The sequence below is a fragment of the Stigmatopora argus genome, chromosome 3, assembly GCF_051989625.1.
Source record: "Stigmatopora argus isolate UIUO_Sarg chromosome 3, RoL_Sarg_1.0, whole genome shotgun sequence".
NCBI lineage: Eukaryota > Metazoa > Chordata > Actinopteri > Syngnathiformes > Syngnathidae > Stigmatopora > Stigmatopora argus.
This window is the reverse complement of record NC_135389.1, coordinates 4,703,617-4,726,947: the sequence shown is the minus strand read 5'-3', so window position 1 is coordinate 4,726,947 and position 23,331 is coordinate 4,703,617. Positions and strand designations below refer to the sequence as shown.

The window sequence follows — 23,331 nt, the reverse complement described above, 5'->3', positions numbered from 1 at the left end:
GGGAGAGTGTAAATTCTTTCCTCAGGAGAGATAGCACCCCTGGTCCTCACATTCCTCACTATGTGAGTGTTTACTTGTATAAAATGCCATGGATGATGTCTGAATGCAGAAACGCTTTGAGTATCATTACTAAACCAAAAGGTGAACTGTATTTAACAGACAGGTGCCGTTTATTCTGTAAGGACAATGCATAACATCCACAAACAGTAAGGATTCCACATTGAATTTCGAGCAGACCCACAGATCAAGGAAGAATGACAAATTACCCCCAGTTTCCAATTGCAACTTCACAGTGCCTTTATTACTGAAAGAGACAAGTCTTTAGAAGCATGTCTGTGTTTTCGTGAAATTTAGGTCTGGACATTGAATATTTGGTGTAACATTGAAGAAATTTGATCAATGTCATTGTTTTTATTGACGTCCTTCAACAAAGAGATCAGAAGGGCATATAGTGTTTGAAGGGCATATATTGTTTGAAGGGCATATATTGTTTGAAGGGGAATTAGCTCAAGTGGTAGAGCGCTCGCTTAGCATATGAGAGGCAGTGGGATCGATGCCCACATTCTCCATGAGGAACCTACTTTTGTTCCCTTGGTCAAAGCACCAAGTCTGTTTTTGTTTTAAATTTGTATTTCTGGAAATGGTCGAAGGCAGTATCATTTTGCAGGAAATGAATAGACCCATTGTGGATACATTTTTAGTATTGTGGGCACAATGGCGCAGAGAAAAAATCGTAAGTAAAAATGCCACTCACGCTTCTTAAGTGTAGGTAGGTCCTTTTCGAATGGTGTGTTATGATGTTGAATATCAAACTTCACCCATGCTAACTGGCACAGAGAGACATTACAGAAAATACACGAAGAGGATGGGATTTGAACCCATGCGTGTAGAACACAATGGATTAGCAGTCCATCACCTTAACCTCTCGGTCACCTCATCGCCTATGATTTTGAGGTACGTGGGAATCAATGAGAGTCACATATTGCCCTCGAATCCCTAGAATATAATAACTTATTTTCTTGTGCAAAGTCTACAGCAGGAGGGGAATTAGCTCAAGTGGTAGAGTGCTCGCTTTGCATGTGAGAGGCAGTGGGATCGATGCCCACATTCTCCAATCAACTACTTTTTGTCGTCGCTTGGATGATTTAGCATGCTTGGCTTTTAAGAAAATTTGACTTTCAATATGTGGTCGAAATTTATCATTCATTCATTTTTAACACTGCTTTTTCTGTTCAGGGTAGCAGGGTGCTTGAGCTTATCCCAGCAGACTTTGTACGATGAAAAACTATACCCTAATCTCGTGACTAGACTAATCTTTACCAATTTTGGGGCTTTTATGATTCTTTTTTTCTGAAAACATTCAAAGACACAATGTTTTGCAAGAGTTCTGTTGCCCCAATTAGTGCCCATCGTTGTTAAGGTGGGCAGATTTGACCAGAGTCAATACCTTGGTTAAAGTTAGCACCCATGCTTTAAAAAGTCTGTAATGTATCCAAGACTTTGCCTTACCAAGTTTTCTGTACTTCAGGAATTGATTCTGGGGAGAGTGTAAATTCTTTCCTCAGCAGAGATAGCACCCCTGGTACTCACATTCCTCACTATGAGAGTGTTTACTTGTCTAAAATGCCATGAATGATGTCTGAATGCAGAAACGCTTTGAGTATCGTTACTAAACCAAAAGGTGAACTGTATTTAACAGACAGGTGCCGTTTTTTCGGTTAGGACAATGCATAACATCCACAAACATTAAGGATTCCACATTGAATTTCTAGCAGACCTACACATCAAGGAAGAATGACAAATTACCCCCAGTTTCCGATTGCAACTTCACAGTGCCTTTATTACTGAAAGAGACAAGTCTTTAGAAGCATGTCTGTGTTTTCGTGAAATTTAGGTCTGGACATTGAATATTTGGTGTAACATTGAAGAAATTTGATCAATGTCATTGTTTTTATTGACGTCCTTCAACAAAGAGATCAGGAGGGCATATAGTGTTTGAGGGCATATAGTGTTTGAAGGGGAATTAGCTCAAGTGGTAGAGCGCTCGCTTAGCATGTGAGAGGCAGTGGGATCAATGCCCGCATTCTCCATGAGGAACCTACTTTTGTTCCCTTGGTCAAAGCACCAAGTCTGTTTTTGTTTTAAATTTGTATTTCTGGAAATGGTCGAAGGCAGTATCATTTTGCAGGAAATGAATAGGCCCATTGTGGATGCATTTTTAGTATTGTGGGCACAATGGCGCAGAGAAAAAATCGTAAGTAAAAATGCAACTCACGCTTCTTAAGTGTAGGTAGGTCCTTTTCGAATGGTGTGTTATGATGTTGAAGATCAAACTTCACCCATGCTAACTGGCACAGAGAGACATTACAGAAAACACACGATGAGGATGGGATTCGAACCCATGCGTGTAGAACACAATGGATTAGCAGTCCATCACCTTAACCTCTCGGTCACCTCATCGCCTATGATACTGAGTTACGTGGGGATCAATGAGAGTCACATATTGCCCTCGAATCCCTAGAATATGATAACTTATTTTCTCGTGCAAAGACTGTACAGCAGGAGGGGAATTAGCTCAAGTGGTAGAGCGCTCGCTTTGCATGTGAGAGGCAGTGGGATCGATGCCCAAATTCTCCAATCAACTACTTTTTGTCGTCGCTTGGATGATTTAGCATGCTTGGCTTTTAAGAAAATTTGACTTTCAATATGTGGTCGAAATTTATCATTCATTCATTTTTAACACTGCTTTTTCTGTTCAGGGTAGCAGGGTGCTTGAGCCTATCCTAGCAGACTTTGTACGATGAAAAACTATACCCTAATCTCGTGACTAGACTAATCTTTACCAATTTTGGGGCTTTTATGATTCTTTTTTTCTGAAAACATTTAAAGACACAATGTTTTGCAAGAGTTCTGTTGCCCCAATTAGTGCCCATCGTTGTTAAGGTGGGCAGATTTGACCAGAGTCAATACCTTGGTTAAAGTTAGCACCCATGCTTAAAAAAGTCTGTAATGTATCCAAGACTTTGCCTTACCAAGTTTTCTGTACTTCAGGAATTGATTCTGGGGAGAGTGTAAATTCTTTCCTCAGGAGAGATAGCACCCCTGGTCCTCACATTCCTCACTAAGTGAGTGTTTACTTGTCTAAAATGCCATGAATGATGTCTGAATGCAGAAACGCTTTGAGTATCGTTACTAAACCAAAAGGTGTACTGTATTTAACAGACAGGTGCCGTTTTTTCGGTTAGGACAATGCATAACATCCACAAACATTAAGGACTCCACATTGAATTTCTAGCAGACCTACAGATCAAGGAAGAATGACAAATTACCCCCAGTTTCCAATTGCAACTTCACAGTGCCTTTATTACTGAAAGAGACAAGTCTTTAGAAGCATGTCTGTGTTTTCGTGAAATTTAGGTCTGGACATTGAATATTCGGTGTAACATTGAAGAAATTTGATCAATGTCATTGTTTTTATTGACGTCCTTCAACAAAGAGATCAGAAGGGCATATAGTGTTTGAAGGGCATATATTGTTTGAAGGGGATATATTGTTTGACGGGGAATTAGCTCAAGTGGTAGAGCGCTCGCTTAGCATGTGAGAGGCAGTGGGATCGATGCCCACATTCTCCATGAGGAACCTACTTTTGTTCCCTTGGTCAAAGCACCAAGTCTGTTTTTGTTTTAAATTTGTATTTCTGGAAATGGTCGAAGGCAGTATCATTTTGCAGGAAATGAATAGGCCCATTGTGGATGCATTTTTAGTATTGTGGGCACAATGGCGCAGAGAAAAAATCGTAAGTAAAAATGCCACTCACGCTTCTTAAGTGTAGGTAGGTCCTTTTCTAATGGTGTGTTATGATGTTGAAGATCAAACTTCACCCATGCTAACTGGCACAGAGAGACATTAGAGAAAACACACGATGAGGATGGGTTTCGAACCCATGCGTGTAGAACACAATGGATTAACAGTCCATCACCTTAACCTCTCGGTCACCTCACAGCCTATTATGTTGAGGTACGTGGGAATCAATGAGAGTCACATATTGCCCTCGAATCCCTAGAATATGATAACTTATTTTCTCGTGCAAAGACTGTACAGCAGGAGGGGAATTAGCTCAAGTGGTAGAGCGCTCGCTTTGCATGTGAGAGGCAGTGGGATCGATGCCCACATTCTCCAATCAGCTCCTTTTTGTCGTCGCTTGGATGATTTAGCATGCTTGGCTTTTAAGAAAATTTGACTTTCAATATGTGGTCGAAATGTATCATTCATTCATTTTTAACACTGCTTTTTCTGTTCAGGGTAGCAGGGTGCTTGAGCCTATCCCAGCAGACTTTGTACGATGAAAAACTATACCCTAATCTCGTGACTAAACTAATCTTTACCAGTTTTTGGGCTTTTATGATTCTTTTTTCTGAAAACATTCAAAGACACAATGTTTTGCAAGAGTTCTGTTGCCCCAATTAGTGCCCATCGTTGTTAAGGTGGGCAGATTGGACCAGAGTCAATACCTTGATTAAAGTTAGCACCCATGCTTAAAAAAGTCTGTAATGTATCCAAGACTTTGCCTTACCAAGTTTTCTGTACTTGAGGAATTGATTCTGGGGAGAGTGTAAATTCTTTCCTCAGGAGAGATAGCACCCCTGGTCCTCACATTCCTCACTATGTGAGTGTTTACTTGTATAAAATGCCATGGATGATGTCTGAATGCAGAAATGCTTTGAGTATCATTACTAAACCAAAAGGTGAACTGTATTTAACAGACAGGTGCCGTTTATTCTGTAAGGACAATGCATAACATCCACAAACAGTAAGGACTCCACATTGAATTTCGAGCAGACCCACAGATCAAGGAAGAATGACAAATTACCCCCAGTTTCCAATTGCAACTTCACAGTGCCTTTATTACTGAAAGAGACAAGTCTTTAGAAGCATGTCTGTGTTTTCGTGAAATTTAGGTCTGGACATTGAATATTTGGTGTAACATTGAAGAAATTTGATCAATGTCATTGTTTTTATTGACGTCCTTCAACAAAGAGATCAGAAGGGCATATAGTGTTTGAGGGCATATAGTGTTTGAAGGGGAATTAGCTCAAGTAGTAGAGCGCTCGCTTTGCAAGTGAGAGGCAGTGGGATCGATGCCCACATTCTCCAATCAGCTCATTTTTGTCGTCGCTTGGATGATTTAGCATGCTTGGCTTTTAAGAAAATTTGACTTTCAAAATGTGGTCGAAATTTATCATTCATTCATTTTTAACACTGCTTTTTTTGTTCAGGGTAGCAGGGTGCTTGAGCCTATTCCAGCAGACTTTGTACGATGAAAAACTATACCCTAATCTCGTGACTAGACTAATCTTTACCAGTTTTTGGGCTTTTATGATTCTTTTTTCTGAAAACATTCAAAGACACAATGTTTTGCAAGAGTTCTGTTGCCCCAATTAGTGCCCATCGTTGTTAAGGTGGGCAGATTGGACCAGAGTCAATACCTTGATTAAAGTTAGCACCCATGCTTAAAAAAGTCTGTAATGTATCCAAGACTTTGCCTTACCAAGTTTTCTGTACTTGAGGAATTGATTCTGGGGAGAGTGTAAATTCTTTCCTCAGGAGAGATAGCACCCCTGGTCCTCACATTCCTCACTATGTGAGTGTTTACTTGTATAAAATGCCATGGATGATGTCTGAATGCAGAAACGCTTTGAGTATCATTACTAAACCAAAAGGTGAACTGTATTTAACAGACAGGTGCCGTTTATTCTGTAAGGACAATGCATAACATCCACAAACAGTAAGGATTCCACATTGATTTTCGAGCAGACCCACAGATCAAGGAAGAATGACAAATTACCCCCAGTTTCCAATTGCAACTTCACAGTGCCTTTATTACTGAAAGAGACAAGTCTTTAGAAGCATGTCTGTGTTTTCGTGAAATTTAGGTCTGGACATTGAATATTTGGTGTAACATTGAAGAAATTTGATCAATGTCATTGTTTTTATTGACGTCCTTCAACAAAGAGATCAGAAGGGCATATAGTGTTTGAAGGGCATATATTGTTTGAAGGGGAATTAGCTCAAGTGGTAGAGCGCTCGCTTAGCATATGAGAGGCAGTGGGATCGATGCCCACATTCTCCATGAGGAACCTACTTTTGTTCCCTTGGTCAAAGCACCAAGTCTGTTTTTGTTTTAAATTTGTATTTCTGGAAATGGTCGAAGGCAGTATCATTTTGCAGGAAATGAATAGACCCATTGTGGATACATTTTTAGTATTGTGGGCACAATGGCGCAGAGAAAAAATCGTAAGTAAAAATGCCACTCACGCTTCTTAAGTGTAGGTAGGTCCTTTTCGAATGGTGTGTTATGATGTTGAATATCAAACTTCACCCATGCTAACTGGCACAGAGAGACATTACAGAAAATACACGAAGAGGATGGGATTCGAACCCATGCGTGTAGAACACAATGGATTAGCAGTCCATCACCTTAACCTCTCGGTCACCTCATCGCCTATGATTTTGAGGTACGTGGGAATCAATGAGAGTCACATATTGCCCTCGAATCCCTAGAATATGATAACTTATTTTCTTGTGCAAAGTCTACAGCAGGAGGGGAATTAGCTCAAGTGGTAGAGTGCTCGCTTTGCATGTGAGAGGCAGTGGGATCAATACCCACATTCTCCAATCAACTACTTTTTGTCGTCGCTTGGATGATTTAGCATGCTTAGCTTTTAAGAAAATTTGACTTTCAATATGTGGTCGAAATTTATCATTCATTCATTTTTAACACTGCTTTTTCTGTTCAGGGTAGCAGGGTGCTTGAGCTTATCCCAGCAGACTTTGTACGATGAAAAACTATACCCTAATCTCGTGACTAGACTAATCTTTACCAATTTTGGGGCTTTTATGATTCTTTTTTTCTGAAAACATTCAAAGACACAATGTTTTGCAAGAGTTCTGTTGCCCCAATTAGTGCCCATCGTTGTTAAGGTGGGCAGATTTGACCAGAGTCAATACCTTGGTTAAAGTTAGCACCCATGCTTTAAAAAGTCTGTAATGTATCCAAGACTTTGCCTTACCAAGTTTTCTGTACTTCAGGAATTGATTCTGGGGAGAGTGTAAATTCTTTCCTCAGCAGAGATAGCACCCCTGGTCCTCACATTCCTCACTATGAGAGTGTTTACTTGTCTAAAATGCCATGAATGATGTCTGAATGCAGAAACGCTTTGAGTATCGTTACTAAACCAAAAGGTGAACTGTATTTAACAGACAGGTGCCGTTTTTTCGGTTAGGACAATGCATAACATCCACAAACATTAAGGATTCCACATTGAATTTCTAGCAGACCTACAGATCAAGGAAGAATGACAAATTACCCCCAGTTTCCGATTGCAACTTCACAGTGCCTTTATTACTGAAAGAGACAAGTCTTTAGAAGCATGTCTGTGTTTTCGTGAAATTTAGGTCTGGACATTGAATATTTGGTGTAACATTGAAGAAATTTGATCAATGTCATTGTTTTTATTGACGTCCTTCAACAAAGAGATCAGGAGGGCATATAGTGTTTGAGGGCATATAGTGTTTGAAGGGGAATTAGCTCAAGTGGTAGAGCGCTCGCTTAGCATGTGAGAGGCAGTGGGATCGATGCCCGCATTCTCCATGAGGAACCTACTTTTGTTCCCTTGGTCAAAGCACCAAGTCTGTTTTTGTTTTAAATTTGTATTTCTGGAAATGGTCGAAGGCAGTATCATTTTGCAGGAAATGAATAGGCCCATTGTGGATGCATTTTTAGTATTGTGGGCACAATGGCGCAGAGAAAAAATCCTAAGTAAAAATGCAACTCACGCTTCTTAAGTGTAGGTAGGTCCTTTTCGAATGGTGTGTTATGATGTTGAAGATCAAACTTCACCCATGCTAACTGGCACAGAGAGACATTACAGAAAACACACGATGAGGATGGGATTCGAACCCATGCGTGTAGAACACAATGGATTAGCAGTCCATCACCTTAACCTCTCGGTCACCTCATCGCCTATGATACTGAGTTACGTGGGGATCAATGAGAGTCACATATTGCCCTCGAATCCCTAGAATATGATAACTTATTTTCTCGTGCAAAGACTGTATAGCAGGAGGGGAATTAGCTCAAGTGGTAGAGCACTCGCTTTGCATGTGAGAGGCAGTGGGATCGATGCCCAATTTCTCCAATCAACTACTTTTTGTCGTCGCTTGGATGATTTAGCATGCTTGGCTTTTAAGAAAATTTGACTTTCAATATGTGGTCGAAATTTATCATTCATTCATTTTTAACACTGCTTTTTCTGTTCAGGGTAGCAGGGTGCTTGAGCCTATCCTAGCAGACTTTGTACGATGAAAAACTATACCCTAATCTCGTGACTAGACTAATCTTTACCAATTTTGGGGCTTTTATGATTCTTTTTTTCTGAAAACATTCAAAGACACAATGTTTTGCAAGAGTTCTGTTGCCCCAATTAGTGCCCATCGTTGTTAAGGTGGGCAGATTTGACCAGAGTCAATACCTTGGTTAAAGTTAGCACCCATGCTTAAAAAAGTCTGTAATGTATCCAAGACTTTGCCTTACCAAGTTTTCTGTACTTCAGGAATTGATTCTGGGGAGAGTGTAAATTCTTTCCTCAGGAGAGATAGCACCCCTGGTCCTCACATTCCTCACTAAGTGAGTGTTTACTTGTCTAAAATGCCATGAATGATGTCTGAATGCAGAAACGCTTTGAGTATCGTTACTAAACCAAAAGGTGGACTGTATTTAACAGACAGGTGCCGTTTTTTCGGTTAGGACAATGCATAACATCCACAAACATTAAGGACTCCACATTGAATTTCTAGCAGACCTACAGATCAAGGAAGAATGACAAATTACCCCCAGTTTCCAATTGCAACTTCACAGTGCCTTTATTACTGAAAGAGACAAGTCTTTAGAAGCATGTCTGTGTTTTCGTGAAATTTAGGTCTGGACATTGAATATTCGGTGTAACATTGAAGAAATTTGATCAATGTCATTGTTTTTATTGACGTCCTTCAACAAAGAGATCAGAAGGGCACATAGTGTTTGAAGGGCATATATTGTTTGAAGGGGATATATTGTTTGACGGGGAATTAGCTCAAGTGGTAGAGCGCTCGCTTAGCATGTGAGAGGCAGTGGGATCGATGCCCACATTCTCCATGAGGAACCTACTTTTGTTCCCTTGGTCAAAGCACCAAGTCTGTTTTTGTTTTAAATTTGTATTTCTGGAAATGGTCGAAGGCAGTATCATTTTGCAGGAAATGAATAGGCCCATTGTGGATGCATTTTTAGTATTGTGGGCACAATGGCGCAGAGAAAAAATCGTAAGTAAAAATGCCACTCACGCTTCTTAAGTGAAGGTAGGTCCTTTTCTAATGGTGTGTTATGATGTTGAAGATCAAACTTCACCCATGCTAACTGGCACAGAGAGACATTAGAGAAAACACACGATGAGGATGGGTTTCGAACCCATGCGTGTAGAACACAATGGATTAGCAGTCCATCACCTTAACCTCTCGGTCACCTCACAGCCTATTATGTTGAGGTACGTGGGAATCAATGAGAGTCACATATTGCCCTCGAATCCCTAGAATATGATAACTTATTTTCTCGTGCAAAGACTGTACAGCAGGAGGGGAATTAGCTCAAGTGGTAGAGCGCTCGCTTTGCATGTGAGAGGCAGTGGGATCGATGCCCACATTCTCCAATCAGCTCCTTTTTGTCGTCGCTTGGATGATTTAGCATGCTTGGCTTTTAAGAAAATTTGACTTTCAATATGTGGTCGAAATGTATCATTCATTCATTTTTAACACTGCTTTTTCTGTTCAGGGTAGCAGGGTGCTTGAGCCTATTCCAGCAGACTTTGTACGATGAAAAACTATACCCTAATCTCGTGACTAAACTAATCTTTACCAGTTTTTGGGCTTTTATGATTCTTTTTTCTGAAAACATTCAAAGACACAATGTTTTGCAAGAGTTCTGTTGCCCCAATTAGTGCCCATCGTTGTTAAGGTGGGCAGATTGGACCAGAGTCAATACCTTGATTAAAGTTAGCACCCATGCTTAAAAAAGTCTGTAATGTATCCAAGACTTTGCCTTACCAAGTTTTCTGTACTTCAGGAATTGATTCTGGGGAGAGTGTAAATTCTTTCCTCAGGAGAGATAGCACCCCTGGTCCTCACATTCCTCACTATGTGAGTGTTTACTTGTATAAAATGCCATGGATGATGTCTGAATGCAGAAACGCTTTGAGTATCATTACTAAACCAAAAGGTGAACTGTATTTAACAGACAGGTGCCGTTTATTCTGTAAGGACAATGCATAACATCCACAAACAGTAAGGATTCCACATTGAATTTCGAGCAGACCCACAGATCAAGGAAGAATGACAAATTACCCCCAGTTTCCAATTGCAACTTCACAGTGCCTTTATTACTGAAAGAGACAAGTCTTTAGAAGCATGTCTGTGTTTTCGTGAAATTTAGGTCTGGACATTGAATATTTGGTGTAACATTGAAGAAATTTGATCAATGTCATTGTTTTTATTGACGTCCTTCAACAAAGAGATCAGAAGGGCATATAGTGTTTGAAGGGCATATATTGTTTGAAGGGGAATTAGCTCAAGTGGTAGAGCGCTCGCTTAGCATATGAGAGGCAGTGGGGTCGATGCCCACATTCTCCATGAGGAACCTACTTTTGTTCCCTTGGTCAAAGCACCAAGTCTGTTTTTGTTTTAAATTTGTATTTCTGGAAATGGTCGAAGGCAGTATCATTTTGCAGGAAATGAATAGACCCATTGTGGATACATTTTTAGTATTGTGGGCACAATGGCGCAGAGAAAAAATCGTAAGTAAAAATGCCACTCACGCTTCTTAAGTGTAGGTAGGTCCTTTTCGAATGGTGTGTTATGATGTTGAATATCAAACTTCACCCATGCTAACTGGCACAGAGAGACATTACAGAAAATACACGAAGAGGATGGGATTTGAACCCATGCGTGTAGAACACAATGGATTAGCAGTCCATCACCTTAACCTCTCGGTCACCTCATCGCCTATGATTTTGAGGTACGTGGGAATCAATGAGAGTCACATATTGCCCTCGAATCCCTAGAATATAATAACTTATTTTCTTGTGCAAAGTCTACAGCAGGAGGGGAATTAGCTCAAGTGGTAGAGTGCTCGCTTTGCATGTGAGAGGCAGTGGGATCGATGCCCACATTCTCCAATCAACTACTTTTTGTCGTCGCTTGGATGATTTAGCATGCTTGGCTTTTAAGAAAATTTGACTTTCAATATGTGGTCGAAATTTATCATTCATTCATTTTTAACACTGCTTTTTCTGTTCAGGGTAGCAGGGTGCTTGAGCTTATCCCAGCAGACTTTGTACGATGAAAAACTATACCCTAATCTCGTGACTAGACTAATCTTTACCAATTTTGGGGCTTTTATGATTCTTTTTTTCTGAAAACATTCAAAGACACAATGTTTTGCAAGAGTTCTGTTGCCCCAATTAGTGCCCATCGTTGTTAAGGTGGGCAGATTTGACCAGAGTCAATACCTTGGTTAAAGTTAGCACCCATGCTTTAAAAAGTCTGTAATGTATCCAAGACTTTGCCTTACCAAGTTTTCTGTACTTCAGGAATTGATTCTGGGGAGAGTGTAAATTCTTTCCTCAGCAGAGATAGCACCCCTGGTCCTCACATTCCTCACTATGAGAGTGTTTACTTGTCTAAAATGCCATGAATGATGTCTGAATGCAGAAACGCTTTGAGTATCGTTACTAAACCAAAAGGTGAACTGTATTTAACAGACAGGTGCCGTTTTTTCGGTTAGGACAATGCATAACATCCACAAACATTAAGGACTCCACATTGAATTTCTAGCAGACCTACAGATCAAGGAAGAATGACAAATTACCCCCAGTTTCCAATTGTAACTTCACAGTGCCTTTATTACTGAAAGAGACAAGTCTTTAGAAGCATGTCTGTGTTTTCGTGAAATTTAGGTCTGGACATTGAATATTCGGTGTAACATTGAAGAAATTTGATCAATGTCATTGTTTTTATTGACGTCCTTCAACAAAGAGATCAGAAGGGCATATAGTGTTTGAAGGGCATATATTGTTTGAAGGGGATATATTGTTTGACGGGGAATTAGCTCAAGTGGTAGAGCGCTCGCTTAGCATGTGAGAGGCAGTGGGATCGATGCCCACATTCTCCATGAGGAACCTACTTTTGTTCCCTTGGTCAAAGCACCAAGTCTGTTTTTGTTTTAAATTTGTATTTCTGGAAATGGTCGAAGGCAGTATCATTTTGCAGGAAATGAATAGGCCCATTGTGGATGCATTTTTAGTATTGTGGGCACAATGGCGCAGAGAAAAAATCGTAAGTAAAAATGCCACTCACGCTTCTTAAGTGTAGGTAGGTCCTTTTCTAATGGTGTGTTATGATGTTGAAGATCAAACTTCACCCATGCTAACTGGCACAGAGAGACATTAGAGAAAACACACGATGAGGATGGGTTTCGAACCCATGCGTGTAGAACACAATGGATTAACAGTCCATCACCTTAACCTCTCGGTCACCTCACAGCCTATTATGTTGAGGTACGTGGGAATCAATGAGAGTCACATATTGCCCTCGAATCCCTAGAATATGATAACTTATTTTCTCATGCAAAGACTGTACAGCAGGAGGGGAATTAGCTCAAGTGGTAGAGCGCTCGCTTTGCATGTGAGAGGCAGTGGGATCGATGCCCACATTCTCCAATCAGCTCCTTTTTGTCGTCGCTTGGATGATTTAGCATGCTTGGCTTTTAAGAAAATTTGACTTTCAATATGTGGTCGAAATGTATCATTCATTCATTTTTAACACTGCTTTTTCTGTTCAGGGTAGCAGGGTGCTTGAGCCTATCCCAGCAGACTTTGTACGATGAAAAACTATACCCTAATCTCGTGACTAAACTAATCTTTACCAGTTTTTGGGCTTTTATGATTCTTTTTTCTGAAAACATTCAAAGACACAATGTTTTGCAAGAGTTCTGTTGCCCCAATGAGTGCCCATCGTTGTTAAGGTGGGCAGTTTGGACCAGAGTCAATACCTTGATTAAAGTTAGCACCCATGCTTAAAAAAGTCTGTAATGTATCCAAGACTTTGCCTTACCAAGTTTTCTGTACTTGAGGATTTGATTCTGGGGAGAGTGTAAATTCTTTCCTCAGGAGAGATAGCACCCCTGGTCCTCACATTCCTCACTATGTGAGTGTTTACTTGTATAAAATGCCATGGATGATGTCTGAATGCAGAAATGCTTTGAGTATCATTACTAAACCAAAAGGTGAACTGTATTTAACAGACAGGTGCCGTTTATTCTGTAAGGACAATGCATAACATCCACAAACAGTAAGGACTCCACATTGAATTTCGAGCAGACCCACAGATCAAGGAAGAATGACAAATTACCCCCAGTTTCCAATTGCAACTTCACAGTGCCTTTATTACTGAAAGAGACAAGTCTTTAGAAGCATGTCTGTGTTTTCGTGAAATTTAGGTCTGGACATTGAATATTTGGTGTAACATTGAAGAAATTTGATCAATGTCATTGTTTTTATTGACGTCCTTCAACAAAGAGATCAGAAGGGCATATAGTGTTTGAAGGGCATATATTGTTTGAAGGGGAATTAGCTCAAGTGGTAGAGCGCTCGCTTAGCATGTGAGAGGCAGTGGGATCGATGCCCACATTCTCCATGAGGAACCTACTTTTGTTCCCTTGGTCAAAGCACCAAGTCTGTTTTTGTTTTAAATTTGTATTTCTGGAAATGGTCGAAGGCAGTATCATTTTGCAGGAAATGAATAGGCCCATTGTGGATGCATTTTTAGTATTGTGGGCACAATGGCGCAGAGAAAAAATCGTAAGTAAAAATGTCACTCACGCTTCTTAAGTGTAGGTAGGTCCTTTTCTAATGGTGTGTTATGATGTTGAAGATCAAACTTCACCCATGCTAACTGGCACAGAGAGACATTAGAGAAAACACACGATGAGGATGGGTTTCGAACACATGCATGTAGAACACAATGGATTAGCAGTCCATCACCTTAACCTCTCGGTCACCTCACAGCCTGTTATGTTGAGGTACGTGGGAATCAATGAGAGTCACATATTGCCCTCGAATCCCTAGAATATGATAACTTATTTTCTCGTGCAAAGACTGTACAGCAGGAGGGGAATTAGCTCAAGTGGTAGAGCGCTCGTTTTGCATGTGAGAGGCAGTGGGATCGATGCCCACATTCTCCAATCAGCTCCTTTTTGTCGTCGCTTGGATGATTTAGCATGCTTGGCTTTTAGAAAATTTGACTTTCAATATGTGGTCGAAATTTATCATTCATTCATTTTTAACACTGCTTTTTCTGTTCAGGGTAACAGGGTGCTTGAGCCTATCCCAGCAGACTTTGTACGATGAAAAACTATACCCTAATCTCGTGACTAGACTAATCTTTACCAATTTTTGGGCTTTTATGATTCTTTTTTTCTGAAAACATTCAAAGACACAATGTTTTCCAAGAGTTCTGTTTCCCCAATTAGTGCCCATCGTTGTTAAGGTGGGCAGATTTGACCAGAGTCAATACCTTGGTTAAAGTTAGCACCCATGCTTAAAAAAGTATGTAATGTATCCAAGACTTTGCCTTACCAAGTTTTCTGTACTTGAGGAATTGATTCTGGGGAGAGTGTAAATTCTTTCCTCAGGAGAGATAGCACCCCTGGTCCTCACATTCCTCACTATGTGAGTGTTTACTTGTCTAAAATGCCATGGATGATGTCTGAATGCAGAAACGCTTTGAGTATCGTTACTAAACCAAAAGGTGAACTGTATTTAACAGACAGGTGCCGTTTTTTCTGTTAGGACAATGCATAACATCCACAAACATTAAGGACTCCACATTGAATTTCTAGCAGACCTACAGATCAAGGAAGAATGACAAATTACCCCCAGTTTCCAATTGCAACTTCACAGTGCCTTTATTACTGAAAGAGACAAGTCTTTAGAAGCATGTCTGTGTTTTCGTGAAATTTAGGTCTGGATATTGAATATTTGGTGTAACATTGAAGAAATTTGATCAATGTCATTGTTTTTATTGACGTCCTTCAACAAAGAGATCAGAAGGGCATATAGTGTTTGAAGGGCACATAGTGTTTGAAGGGGAATTAGCTCAAGTGGTAGAGCGCTCGCTTAGCATGTGAGAGGCAGTGGGATCGATGCCCACATTCTCCATGAGGAACCTACTTTTGTTCCCTTGGTCAAAGCACCAAGTCTGTTTTTGTTTTAAATTTGTATTTCTGGAAATGGTCGAAGGCATTATCATTTTGCAGGAAATGAATAGGCCCATTGTGGATGCATTTTTAGTATTGTGGGCACAATGGCGCAGAGAAAAAATCCTAAGTAAAAATGCCACTCACGCTTCTTAAGTGTAGGTAGGTCCTTTTCTAATGGTGTGTTATGATGTTGAAGATCAAACTTCACCCATGCTAACTGGCACAGAGAGACATTAGAGAAAACACACGATGAGGATGGGTTTCGAACCCATGCGTGTAGAACACAATGGATTAGCAGTCCATCACCTTAACCTCTCGGTCACCTCACAGCCTATTATGTTGAGGTACGTGGGAATCAATGAGAGTCACATATTGCCCTCGAATCCCTAGAATATGATAACTTATTTTCTCGTGCAAAGACTGTACAGCAGGAGGGGAATTAGCTCAAGTGGTAGAGCGCTCGCTTTGCATGTGAGAGGCAGTGATATCGATGCCCACATTCTCCAATCAGCTCCTTTTTGTCGTCGCTTGGATGATTTAGCATGCTTGGCTTTTAAGAAAATTTGACTTTCAATATGTGGTCGAAATGTATCATTCATTCATTTTTAACACTGCTTTTTCTGTTCAGGGTAGCAGGGTGCTTGAGCCTATCCCAGCAGACTTTGTACGATGAAAAACTATACCCTAATCTCGTGACTAAACTAATCTTTACCAGTTTTTGGGCTTTTATGATTCTTTTTTCTGAAAACATTCAAAGACACAATGTTTTGCAAGAGTTCTGTTGCCCCAATGAGTGCCCATCGTTGTTAAGGTGGGCAGATTGGACCAGAGTCAATACCTTGATTAAAGTTAGCACCCATGCTTAAAAAAGTCTGTAATGTATCCAAGACTTTGCCTTACCAAGTTTTCTGTACTTGAGGAATTGATTCTGGGGAGAGTGTAAATTCTTTCCTCAGGAGAGATAGCACCCCTGGTCCTCACATTCCTCACTATGTGAGTGTTTACTTGTATAAAATGCCATGGATGATGTCTGAATGCAGAAATGCTTTGAGTATCATTACTAAACCAAAAGGTGAACTGTATTTAACAGACAGGTGCCGTTTATTCTGTAAGGACAATGCATAACATCCACAAACAGTAAGGACTCCACATTGAATTTCGAGCAGACCCACAGATCAAGGAAGAATGACAAATTACCCCCAGTTTCCAATTGCAACTTCACAGTGCCTTTATTACTGAAAGAGACAAGTCTTTAGAAGCATGTCTGTGTTTTCGTGAAATTTAGGTCTGGACATTGAATATTTGGTGTAACATTGAAGAAATTTGATCAATGTCATTGTTTTTATTGACGTCCTTCAACAAAGAGATCAGAAGGGCATATAGTGTTTGAAGGGCATATATTGTTTGAAGGGGAATTAGCTCAAGTGGTAGAGCGCTCGCTTAGCATGTGAGAGGCAGTGGGATCGATGCCCACATTCTCCATGAGGAACCAACTTTTGTTCCCTTGGTCAAAGCACCAAGTCTGTTTTTGTTTTAAATTTGTATTTCTGGAAATGGTCGAAGGCAGTATCATTTTGCAGGAAATGAATAGGCCCATTGTGGATGCATTTTTAGTATTGTGGGCACAATGGCGCAGAGAAAAAATCGTAAGTAAAAATGTCACTCACGCTTCTTAAGTGTAGGTAGGTCCTTTTCTAATGGTGTGTTATGATGTTGAAGATCAAACTTCACCCATGCTAACTGGCACAGAGAGACATTAGAGAAAACACACGATGAGGATGGGTTTCGAACCCATGCATGTAGAACACAATGGATTAGCAGTCCATCACCTTAACCTCTCGGTCACCTCACAGCCTGTTATGTTGAGGTACGTGGGAATCAATGAGAGTCACATATTGCCCTCGAATCCCTAGAATATGATAACTTATTTTCTCGTGCAAAGACTGTACAGCAGGAGGGGAATTAGCTCAAGTGGTAGAGCGCTCGCTTTGCATGTGAGAGGCAGTGGGATCGATGCCCACATTCTCCAATCAGCTCCTTTTTGTCGTCGCTTGGATGATTTAGCATGCTTGGCTTTTAGAAAATTTGACTTTCAATATGTGGTCGAAATGTATCATTCATTCATTTTTAACACTGCTTTTTCTGTTCAGGGTAACAGGGTGCTTGAGCCTATCCCAGCAGACTTTGTACGATGAAAAACTATACCCTAATCTCGTGACTAAACTAATCTTTACCAGTTTTTGGGCTTTTATGATTCTTTTTTCTGAAAACATTCAAAGACACAATGTTTTGCAAGAGTTCTGTTGCCCCAATTAGTGCCCATCGTTGTTAAGGTGGGCAGATTGGACCAGAGTCAATACCTTGATTAAAGTTAGCACCCATGCTTAAAAAAGTCTGTAATGTATCCAAGACTTTGCCTTACCAAGTTTTCTGTACTTGAGGAATTGATTCTGGGGAGAGTGTAAATTCTTTCCTCAGGAGAGATAGCACCCCTGGTCCTCACATTCCTCACTATGTGAGTGTTTACTTGTATAAAATGCCATGGATGATGTCTGAATGCAGAAATGCTTTGAGTATCATTACTAAACCAAAAGGTGAACTGTATTTAACAGACAGGTGCCGTTTATTCTGTAAGGACAATGCATAACATCCACAAACAGTAAGGACTCCACATTGAATTTCGAGCAGACCCACAGATCAAGGAAGAATGACAAATTACCCCCAGTTTCCAATTGCAACTTCACAGTGCCTTTATTACTGAAAGAGACAAGTCTTTAGAAGCATGTCTGTGTTTTCGTGAAATTTAGGTCTGGACATTGAATATTTGGTGTAACATTGAAGAAATTTGATCAATGTCATTGTTTTTATTGACGTCCTTCAACAAAGAGATCAGAAGGGCATATAGTGTTTGAAGGGCATATATTGTTTGAAGGGGAATTAGCTCAAGTGGTAGAGCGCTCGCTTAGCATGTGAGAGGCAGTGGGATCGATGCCCACATTCTCCATGAGGAACCAACTTTTGTTCCCTTGGTCAAAGCACCAAGTCTGTTTTTGTTTTAAATTTGTATTTCTGGAAATGGTCGAAGGCAGTATCATTTTGCAGGAAATGAATAGGCCCATTGTGGATGCATTTTTAGTATTGTGGGCACAATGGCGCAGAGAAAAAATCGTAAGTAAAAATGTCACTCACGCTTCTTAAGTGTAGGTAGGTCCTTTTCTAATGGTGTGTTATGATGTTGAAGATCAAACTTCACCCATGCTAACTGGCACAGAGAGACATTAGAGAAAACACACGATGAGGATGGGTTTCGAACCCATGCATGTAGAACACAATGGATTAGCAGTCCATCACCTTAACCTCTCGGTCACCTCACAGCCTGTTATGTTGAGGTACGTGGGAATCAATGAGAGTCACATATTGCCCTCGAATCCCTAGAATATGATAACTTATTTTCTCGTGCAAAGACTGTACAGCAGGAGGGGAATTAGCTCAAGTGGTAGAGCGCTCGCTTTGCATGTGAGAGGCAGTGGGATCGATGCCCACATTCTCCAATCAGCTCCTTTTTGTCGTCGCTTGGATGATTTAGCATGCTTGGCTTTTAGAAAATTTGACTTTCAATATGTGGTCGAAATGTATCATTCATTCATTTTTAACACTGCTTTTTCTGTTCAGGGTAACAGGGTGCTTGAGCCTATCCCAGCAGACTTTGTACGATGAAAAACTATACCCTAATCTCGTGACTAAACTAATCTTTACCAGTTTTTGGGCTTTTATGATTCTTTTTTCTGAAAACATTCAAAGACACAATGTTTTGCAAGAGTTCTGTTGCCCCAATTAGTGCCCATCGTTGTTAAGGTGGGCAGATTGGACCAGAGTCAATACCTTGATTAAAGTTAGCACCCATGCTTAAAAAAGTCTGTAATGTATCCAAGACTTTGCCTTACCAAGTTTTCTGTACTTGAGGAATTGATTCTGGGGAGAGTGTAAATTCTTTCCTCAGGAGAGATAGCACCCCTGGTCCTCACATTCCTCACTATGTGAGTGTTTACTTGTATAAAATGCCATGGATGATGTCTGAATGCAGAAATGCTTTGAGTATCATTACTAAACCAAAAGGTGAACTGTATTTAACAGACAGGTGCCGTTTATTCTGTAAGGACAATGCATAACATCCACAAACAGTAAGGACTCCACATTGAATTTCGAGCAGACCCACAGATCAAGGAAGAATGACAAATTACCCCCAGTTTCCAATTGCAACTTCACAGTGCCTTTATTACTGAAAGAGACAAGTCTTTAGAAGCATGTCTGTGTTTTCGTGAAATTTAGGTCTGGACATTGAATATTTGGTGTAACATTGAAGAAATTTGATCAATGTCATTGTTTTTATTGACGTCCTTCAACAAAGAGATCAGAAGGGCATATAGTGTTTGAAGGGCATATATTGTTTGAAGGGGAATTAGCTCAAGTGGTAGAGCGCTCGCTTAGCATGTGAGAGGCAGTGGGATCGATGCCCACATTCTCCATGAGGAACCAACTTTTGTTCCCTTGGTCAAAGCACCAAGTCTGTTTTTGTTTTAAATTTGTATTTCTGGAAATGGTCGAAGGCAGTATCATTTTGCAGGAAATGAATAGGCCCATTGTGGATGCATTTTTAGTATTGTGGGCACAATGGCGCAGAGAAAAAATCGTAAGTAAAAATGTCACTCACGCTTCTTAAGTGTAGGTAGGTCCTTTTCTAATGGTGTGTTATGATGTTGAAGATCAAACTTCACCCATGCTAACTGGCACAGAGAGACATTAGAGAAAACACACGATGAGGATGGGTTTCGAACCCATGCATGTAGAACACAATGGATTAGCAGTCCATCACCTTAACCTCTCGGTCACCTCACAGCCTGTTATGTTGAGGTACGTGGGAATCAATGAGAGTCACATATTGCCCTCGAATCCCTAGAATATGATAACTTATTTTCTCGTGCAAAGACTGTACAGCAGGAGGGGAATTAGCTCAAGTGGTAGAGCGCTCGCTTTGCATGTGAGAGGCAGTGGGATCGATGCCCACATTCTCCAATCAGCTCCTTTTTGTCGTCGCTTGGATGATTTAGCATGCTTGGCTTTTAGAAAATTTGACTTTCAATATGTGGTCGAAATGTATCATTCATTCATTTTTAACACTGCTTTTTCTGTTCAGGGTAACAGGGTGCTTGAGCCTATCCCAGCAGACTTTGTACGATGAAAAACTATACCCTAATCTCGTGACTAAACTAATCTTTACCAGTTTTTGGGCTTTTATGATTCTTTTTTCTGAAAACATTCAAAGACACAATGTTTTGCAAGAGTTCTGTTGCCCCAATTAGTGCCCATCGTTGTTAAGGTGGGCAGATTGGACCAGAGTCAATACCTTGATTAAAGTTAGCACCCATGCTTAAAAAAGTCTGTAATGTATCCAAGACTTTGCCTTACCAAGTTTTCTGTACTTGAGGAATTGATTCTGGGGAGAGTGTAAATTCTTTCCTCAGGAGAGATAGCACCCCTGGTCCTCACATTCCTCACTATGTGAGTGTTTACTTGTATAAAATGCCATGGATGATGTCTGAATGCAGAAATGCTTTGAGTATCATTACTAAACCAAAAGGTGAACTGTATTTAACAGACAGGTGCCGTTTATTCTGTAAGGACAATGCATAACATCCACAAACAGTAAGGACTCCACATTGAATTTCGAGCAGACCCACAGATCAAGGAAGAATGACAAATTACCCCCAGTTTCCAATTGCAACTTCACAGTGCCTTTATTACTGAAAGAGACAAGTCTTTAGAAGCATGTCTGTGTTTTCGTGAAATTTAGGTCTGGACATTGAATATTTGGTGTAACATTGAAGAAATTTGATCAATGTCATTGTTTTTATTGACGTCCTTCAACAAAGAGATCAGAAGGGCATATAGTGTTTGAAGGGCATATATTGTTTGAAGGGGAATTAGCTCAAGTGGTAGAGCGCTCGCTTAGCATGTGAGAGGCAGTGGGATCGATGCCCACATTCTCCATGAGGAACCTACTTTTGTTCCCTTGGTCAAAGCACCAAGTCTGTTTTTGTTTTAAATTTGTATTTCTGGAAATGGTCGAAGGCAGTATCATTTTGCAGGAAATGAATAGGCCCATTGTGGATGCATTTTTAGTATTGTGGGCACAATGGCGCAGAGAAAAAATCGTAAGTAAAAATGTCACTCACGCTTCTTAAGTGTAGGTAGGTCCTTTTCTAATGGTGTGTTATGATGTTGAAGATCAAACTTCACCCATGCTAACTGGCACAGAGAGACATTAGAGAAAACACACGATGAGGATGGGTTTCGAACCCATGCATGTAGAACACAATGGATTAGCAGTCCATCACCTTAACCTCTCGGTCACCTCACAGCCTGTTAGGTTGAGGTACGTGGGAATCAATGAGAGTCACATATTGCCCTCGAATCCCTAGAATATGATAACTTATTTTCTCGTGCAAAGACTGTACAGCAGGAGGGGAATTAGCTCAAGTGGTAGAGCGCTCGCTTTGCATGTGAGAGGCAGTGGGATCGATGCCCACATTCTCCAATCAGCTCCTTTTTGTCGTTGCTTGGATGATTTAGCATGCTTGGCTTTTAGAAAATTTGACTTTCAATATGTGGTCGAAATTTATCATTCATTCATTTTTAACACTGCTTTTTCTGTTCAGGGTAACAGGGTGCTTGAGCCTATCCCAGCAGACTTTGTACGATGAAAAACTATACCCTAATCTCGTGACTAGACTAATCTTTACCAATTTTTGGGCTTTTATGATTCTTTTTTTCTGAAAACATTCAAAGACACAATGTTTTGCAAGAGTTCTGTTGCCCCAATTAGTGCCCATCGTTGTTAAGGTGGGCAGATTTGACCAGAGTCAATACCTTGGTTAAAGTTAGCACCCATGCTTAAAAAAGTCTGTAATGTATCCAAGACTTTGCCTTACCAAGTTTTCTGTACTTCAGGAATTGATTCTGGGGAGAGTGTAAATTCTTTCCTCAGGAGAGATAGCACCCCTGGTCCTCACATTCCTCACTATGTGAGTGTTTACTTGTCTAAAATGCCATGAATGATGTCTGAATGCAGAAACGCTTTGAGTATCGTTACTAAACCAAAAGGTGAACTGTATTTAACAGACAGGTGCCGTTTTTTCGGTTAGGACAATGCATAACATCCACAAACATTAAGGACTCCACATTGAATTTCTAGCAGACCTGCAGATCAAGGAAGAATGACAAATTACCCCCAGTTTCCAATTGCAACTTCACAGTGCCTTTATTACTGAAAGAGACAAGTCTTTAGAAGCATGTCTGTGTTTTCGTGAAATTTAGGTCTGGACATTGAATATTTGGTGTAACATTGAAGAAATTTGATCAATGTCATTGTTTTTATTGACGTCCTTCAACAAAGAGATCAGAAGGGCATATAGTGTTTGAAGGGCATATATTGTTTGAAGGGGATATATTGTTTGAAGGGGATATATTGTTTGACGGGGAATTAGCTCAAGTGGTAGAGCGCTCGCTTAGCATGTGAGAGGCAGTGGGATCGATGCCCACATTCTCCATGAGGAACCTACTTTTGTTCCCTTGGTCAAAGCACCAAGTCTGTTTTTGTTTTAAATTTGTATTTCTGGAAATGGTCGAAGGCAGTATCATTTTGCAGGAAATGAATAGGCCCATTGTGGATGCATTTTTAGTATTGTGGGCACAATGGCGCAGAGAAAAAATCGTAAGTAAAAATGCCACTCACGCTTCTTAAGTGTAGGTAGGTCCTTTTCTAATGGTGTGTTATGATGTTGAAGATCAAACTTCACCCATGCTAACTGGCACAGAGAGACATTAGAGAAAACACACTGTTAGGTTCATCCAATAATAGTAGGTTACCAAGATAACCAAGATAATCCGCAATAAGCCATTTCATTCCATTAAATTGACAGTACATTTAG

General features: G+C 40.3%; 1 protein-coding gene and 26 non-coding genes across 31 annotated transcripts in view; 18 read left to right on the top strand and 9 right to left on the bottom strand.

Moving 5' to 3' along the window:
* Positions 1-23,331, top strand: part of poglut3 (protein O-glucosyltransferase 3) — a 105,016-nt gene that overhangs the window by 54,404 nt on the left and 27,281 nt on the right. The gene's annotated exons all lie outside the window — the stretch shown is intronic.
* On the bottom strand, positions 858-939 carry trnas-gcu (transfer RNA serine (anticodon GCU)). Its single transcript has one exon. It is a non-coding gene; the product is annotated as a tRNA-Ser (tRNA).
* On the bottom strand, positions 2,379-2,460 carry trnas-gcu (transfer RNA serine (anticodon GCU)). The gene has a single exon. It is a non-coding gene; the product is annotated as a tRNA-Ser (tRNA).
* On the top strand, positions 3,560-3,632 carry trnaa-agc (transfer RNA alanine (anticodon AGC)). The gene has a single exon. It is a non-coding gene; the product is annotated as a tRNA-Ala (tRNA).
* On the bottom strand, positions 3,921-4,002 carry trnan-guu (transfer RNA asparagine (anticodon GUU)). Its single transcript has one exon. It is a non-coding gene; the product is annotated as a tRNA-Asn (tRNA).
* trnaa-ugc (transfer RNA alanine (anticodon UGC)) lies at positions 4,107-4,179 on the top strand. Its single transcript has one exon. It is a non-coding gene; the product is annotated as a tRNA-Ala (tRNA).
* trnas-gcu (transfer RNA serine (anticodon GCU)) lies at positions 6,419-6,500 on the bottom strand. Its single transcript has one exon. It is a non-coding gene; the product is annotated as a tRNA-Ser (tRNA).
* On the bottom strand, positions 7,940-8,021 carry trnas-gcu (transfer RNA serine (anticodon GCU)). The gene has a single exon. It is a non-coding gene; the product is annotated as a tRNA-Ser (tRNA).
* On the top strand, positions 9,121-9,193 carry trnaa-agc (transfer RNA alanine (anticodon AGC)). The gene has a single exon. It is a non-coding gene; the product is annotated as a tRNA-Ala (tRNA).
* trnas-gcu (transfer RNA serine (anticodon GCU)) lies at positions 9,482-9,563 on the bottom strand. The gene has a single exon. It is a non-coding gene; the product is annotated as a tRNA-Ser (tRNA).
* On the top strand, positions 9,668-9,740 carry trnaa-ugc (transfer RNA alanine (anticodon UGC)). Its single transcript has one exon. It is a non-coding gene; the product is annotated as a tRNA-Ala (tRNA).
* On the bottom strand, positions 11,005-11,086 carry trnas-gcu (transfer RNA serine (anticodon GCU)). Its single transcript has one exon. It is a non-coding gene; the product is annotated as a tRNA-Ser (tRNA).
* Positions 12,184-12,256, top strand: trnaa-agc (transfer RNA alanine (anticodon AGC)). The gene has a single exon. It is a non-coding gene; the product is annotated as a tRNA-Ala (tRNA).
* Positions 12,545-12,626, bottom strand: trnan-guu (transfer RNA asparagine (anticodon GUU)). Its single transcript has one exon. It is a non-coding gene; the product is annotated as a tRNA-Asn (tRNA).
* Positions 12,731-12,803, top strand: trnaa-ugc (transfer RNA alanine (anticodon UGC)). Its single transcript has one exon. It is a non-coding gene; the product is annotated as a tRNA-Ala (tRNA).
* trnaa-agc (transfer RNA alanine (anticodon AGC)) lies at positions 13,707-13,779 on the top strand. The gene has a single exon. It is a non-coding gene; the product is annotated as a tRNA-Ala (tRNA).
* On the top strand, positions 15,230-15,302 carry trnaa-agc (transfer RNA alanine (anticodon AGC)). The gene has a single exon. It is a non-coding gene; the product is annotated as a tRNA-Ala (tRNA).
* Positions 15,591-15,672, bottom strand: trnas-gcu (transfer RNA serine (anticodon GCU)). Its single transcript has one exon. It is a non-coding gene; the product is annotated as a tRNA-Ser (tRNA).
* On the top strand, positions 16,753-16,825 carry trnaa-agc (transfer RNA alanine (anticodon AGC)). Its single transcript has one exon. It is a non-coding gene; the product is annotated as a tRNA-Ala (tRNA).
* Positions 17,300-17,372, top strand: trnaa-ugc (transfer RNA alanine (anticodon UGC)). The gene has a single exon. It is a non-coding gene; the product is annotated as a tRNA-Ala (tRNA).
* trnaa-agc (transfer RNA alanine (anticodon AGC)) lies at positions 18,275-18,347 on the top strand. Its single transcript has one exon. It is a non-coding gene; the product is annotated as a tRNA-Ala (tRNA).
* On the top strand, positions 18,822-18,894 carry trnaa-ugc (transfer RNA alanine (anticodon UGC)). Its single transcript has one exon. It is a non-coding gene; the product is annotated as a tRNA-Ala (tRNA).
* Positions 19,797-19,869, top strand: trnaa-agc (transfer RNA alanine (anticodon AGC)). Its single transcript has one exon. It is a non-coding gene; the product is annotated as a tRNA-Ala (tRNA).
* Positions 20,344-20,416, top strand: trnaa-ugc (transfer RNA alanine (anticodon UGC)). Its single transcript has one exon. It is a non-coding gene; the product is annotated as a tRNA-Ala (tRNA).
* On the top strand, positions 21,319-21,391 carry trnaa-agc (transfer RNA alanine (anticodon AGC)). The gene has a single exon. It is a non-coding gene; the product is annotated as a tRNA-Ala (tRNA).
* Positions 21,866-21,938, top strand: trnaa-ugc (transfer RNA alanine (anticodon UGC)). Its single transcript has one exon. It is a non-coding gene; the product is annotated as a tRNA-Ala (tRNA).
* On the top strand, positions 22,878-22,950 carry trnaa-agc (transfer RNA alanine (anticodon AGC)). Its single transcript has one exon. It is a non-coding gene; the product is annotated as a tRNA-Ala (tRNA).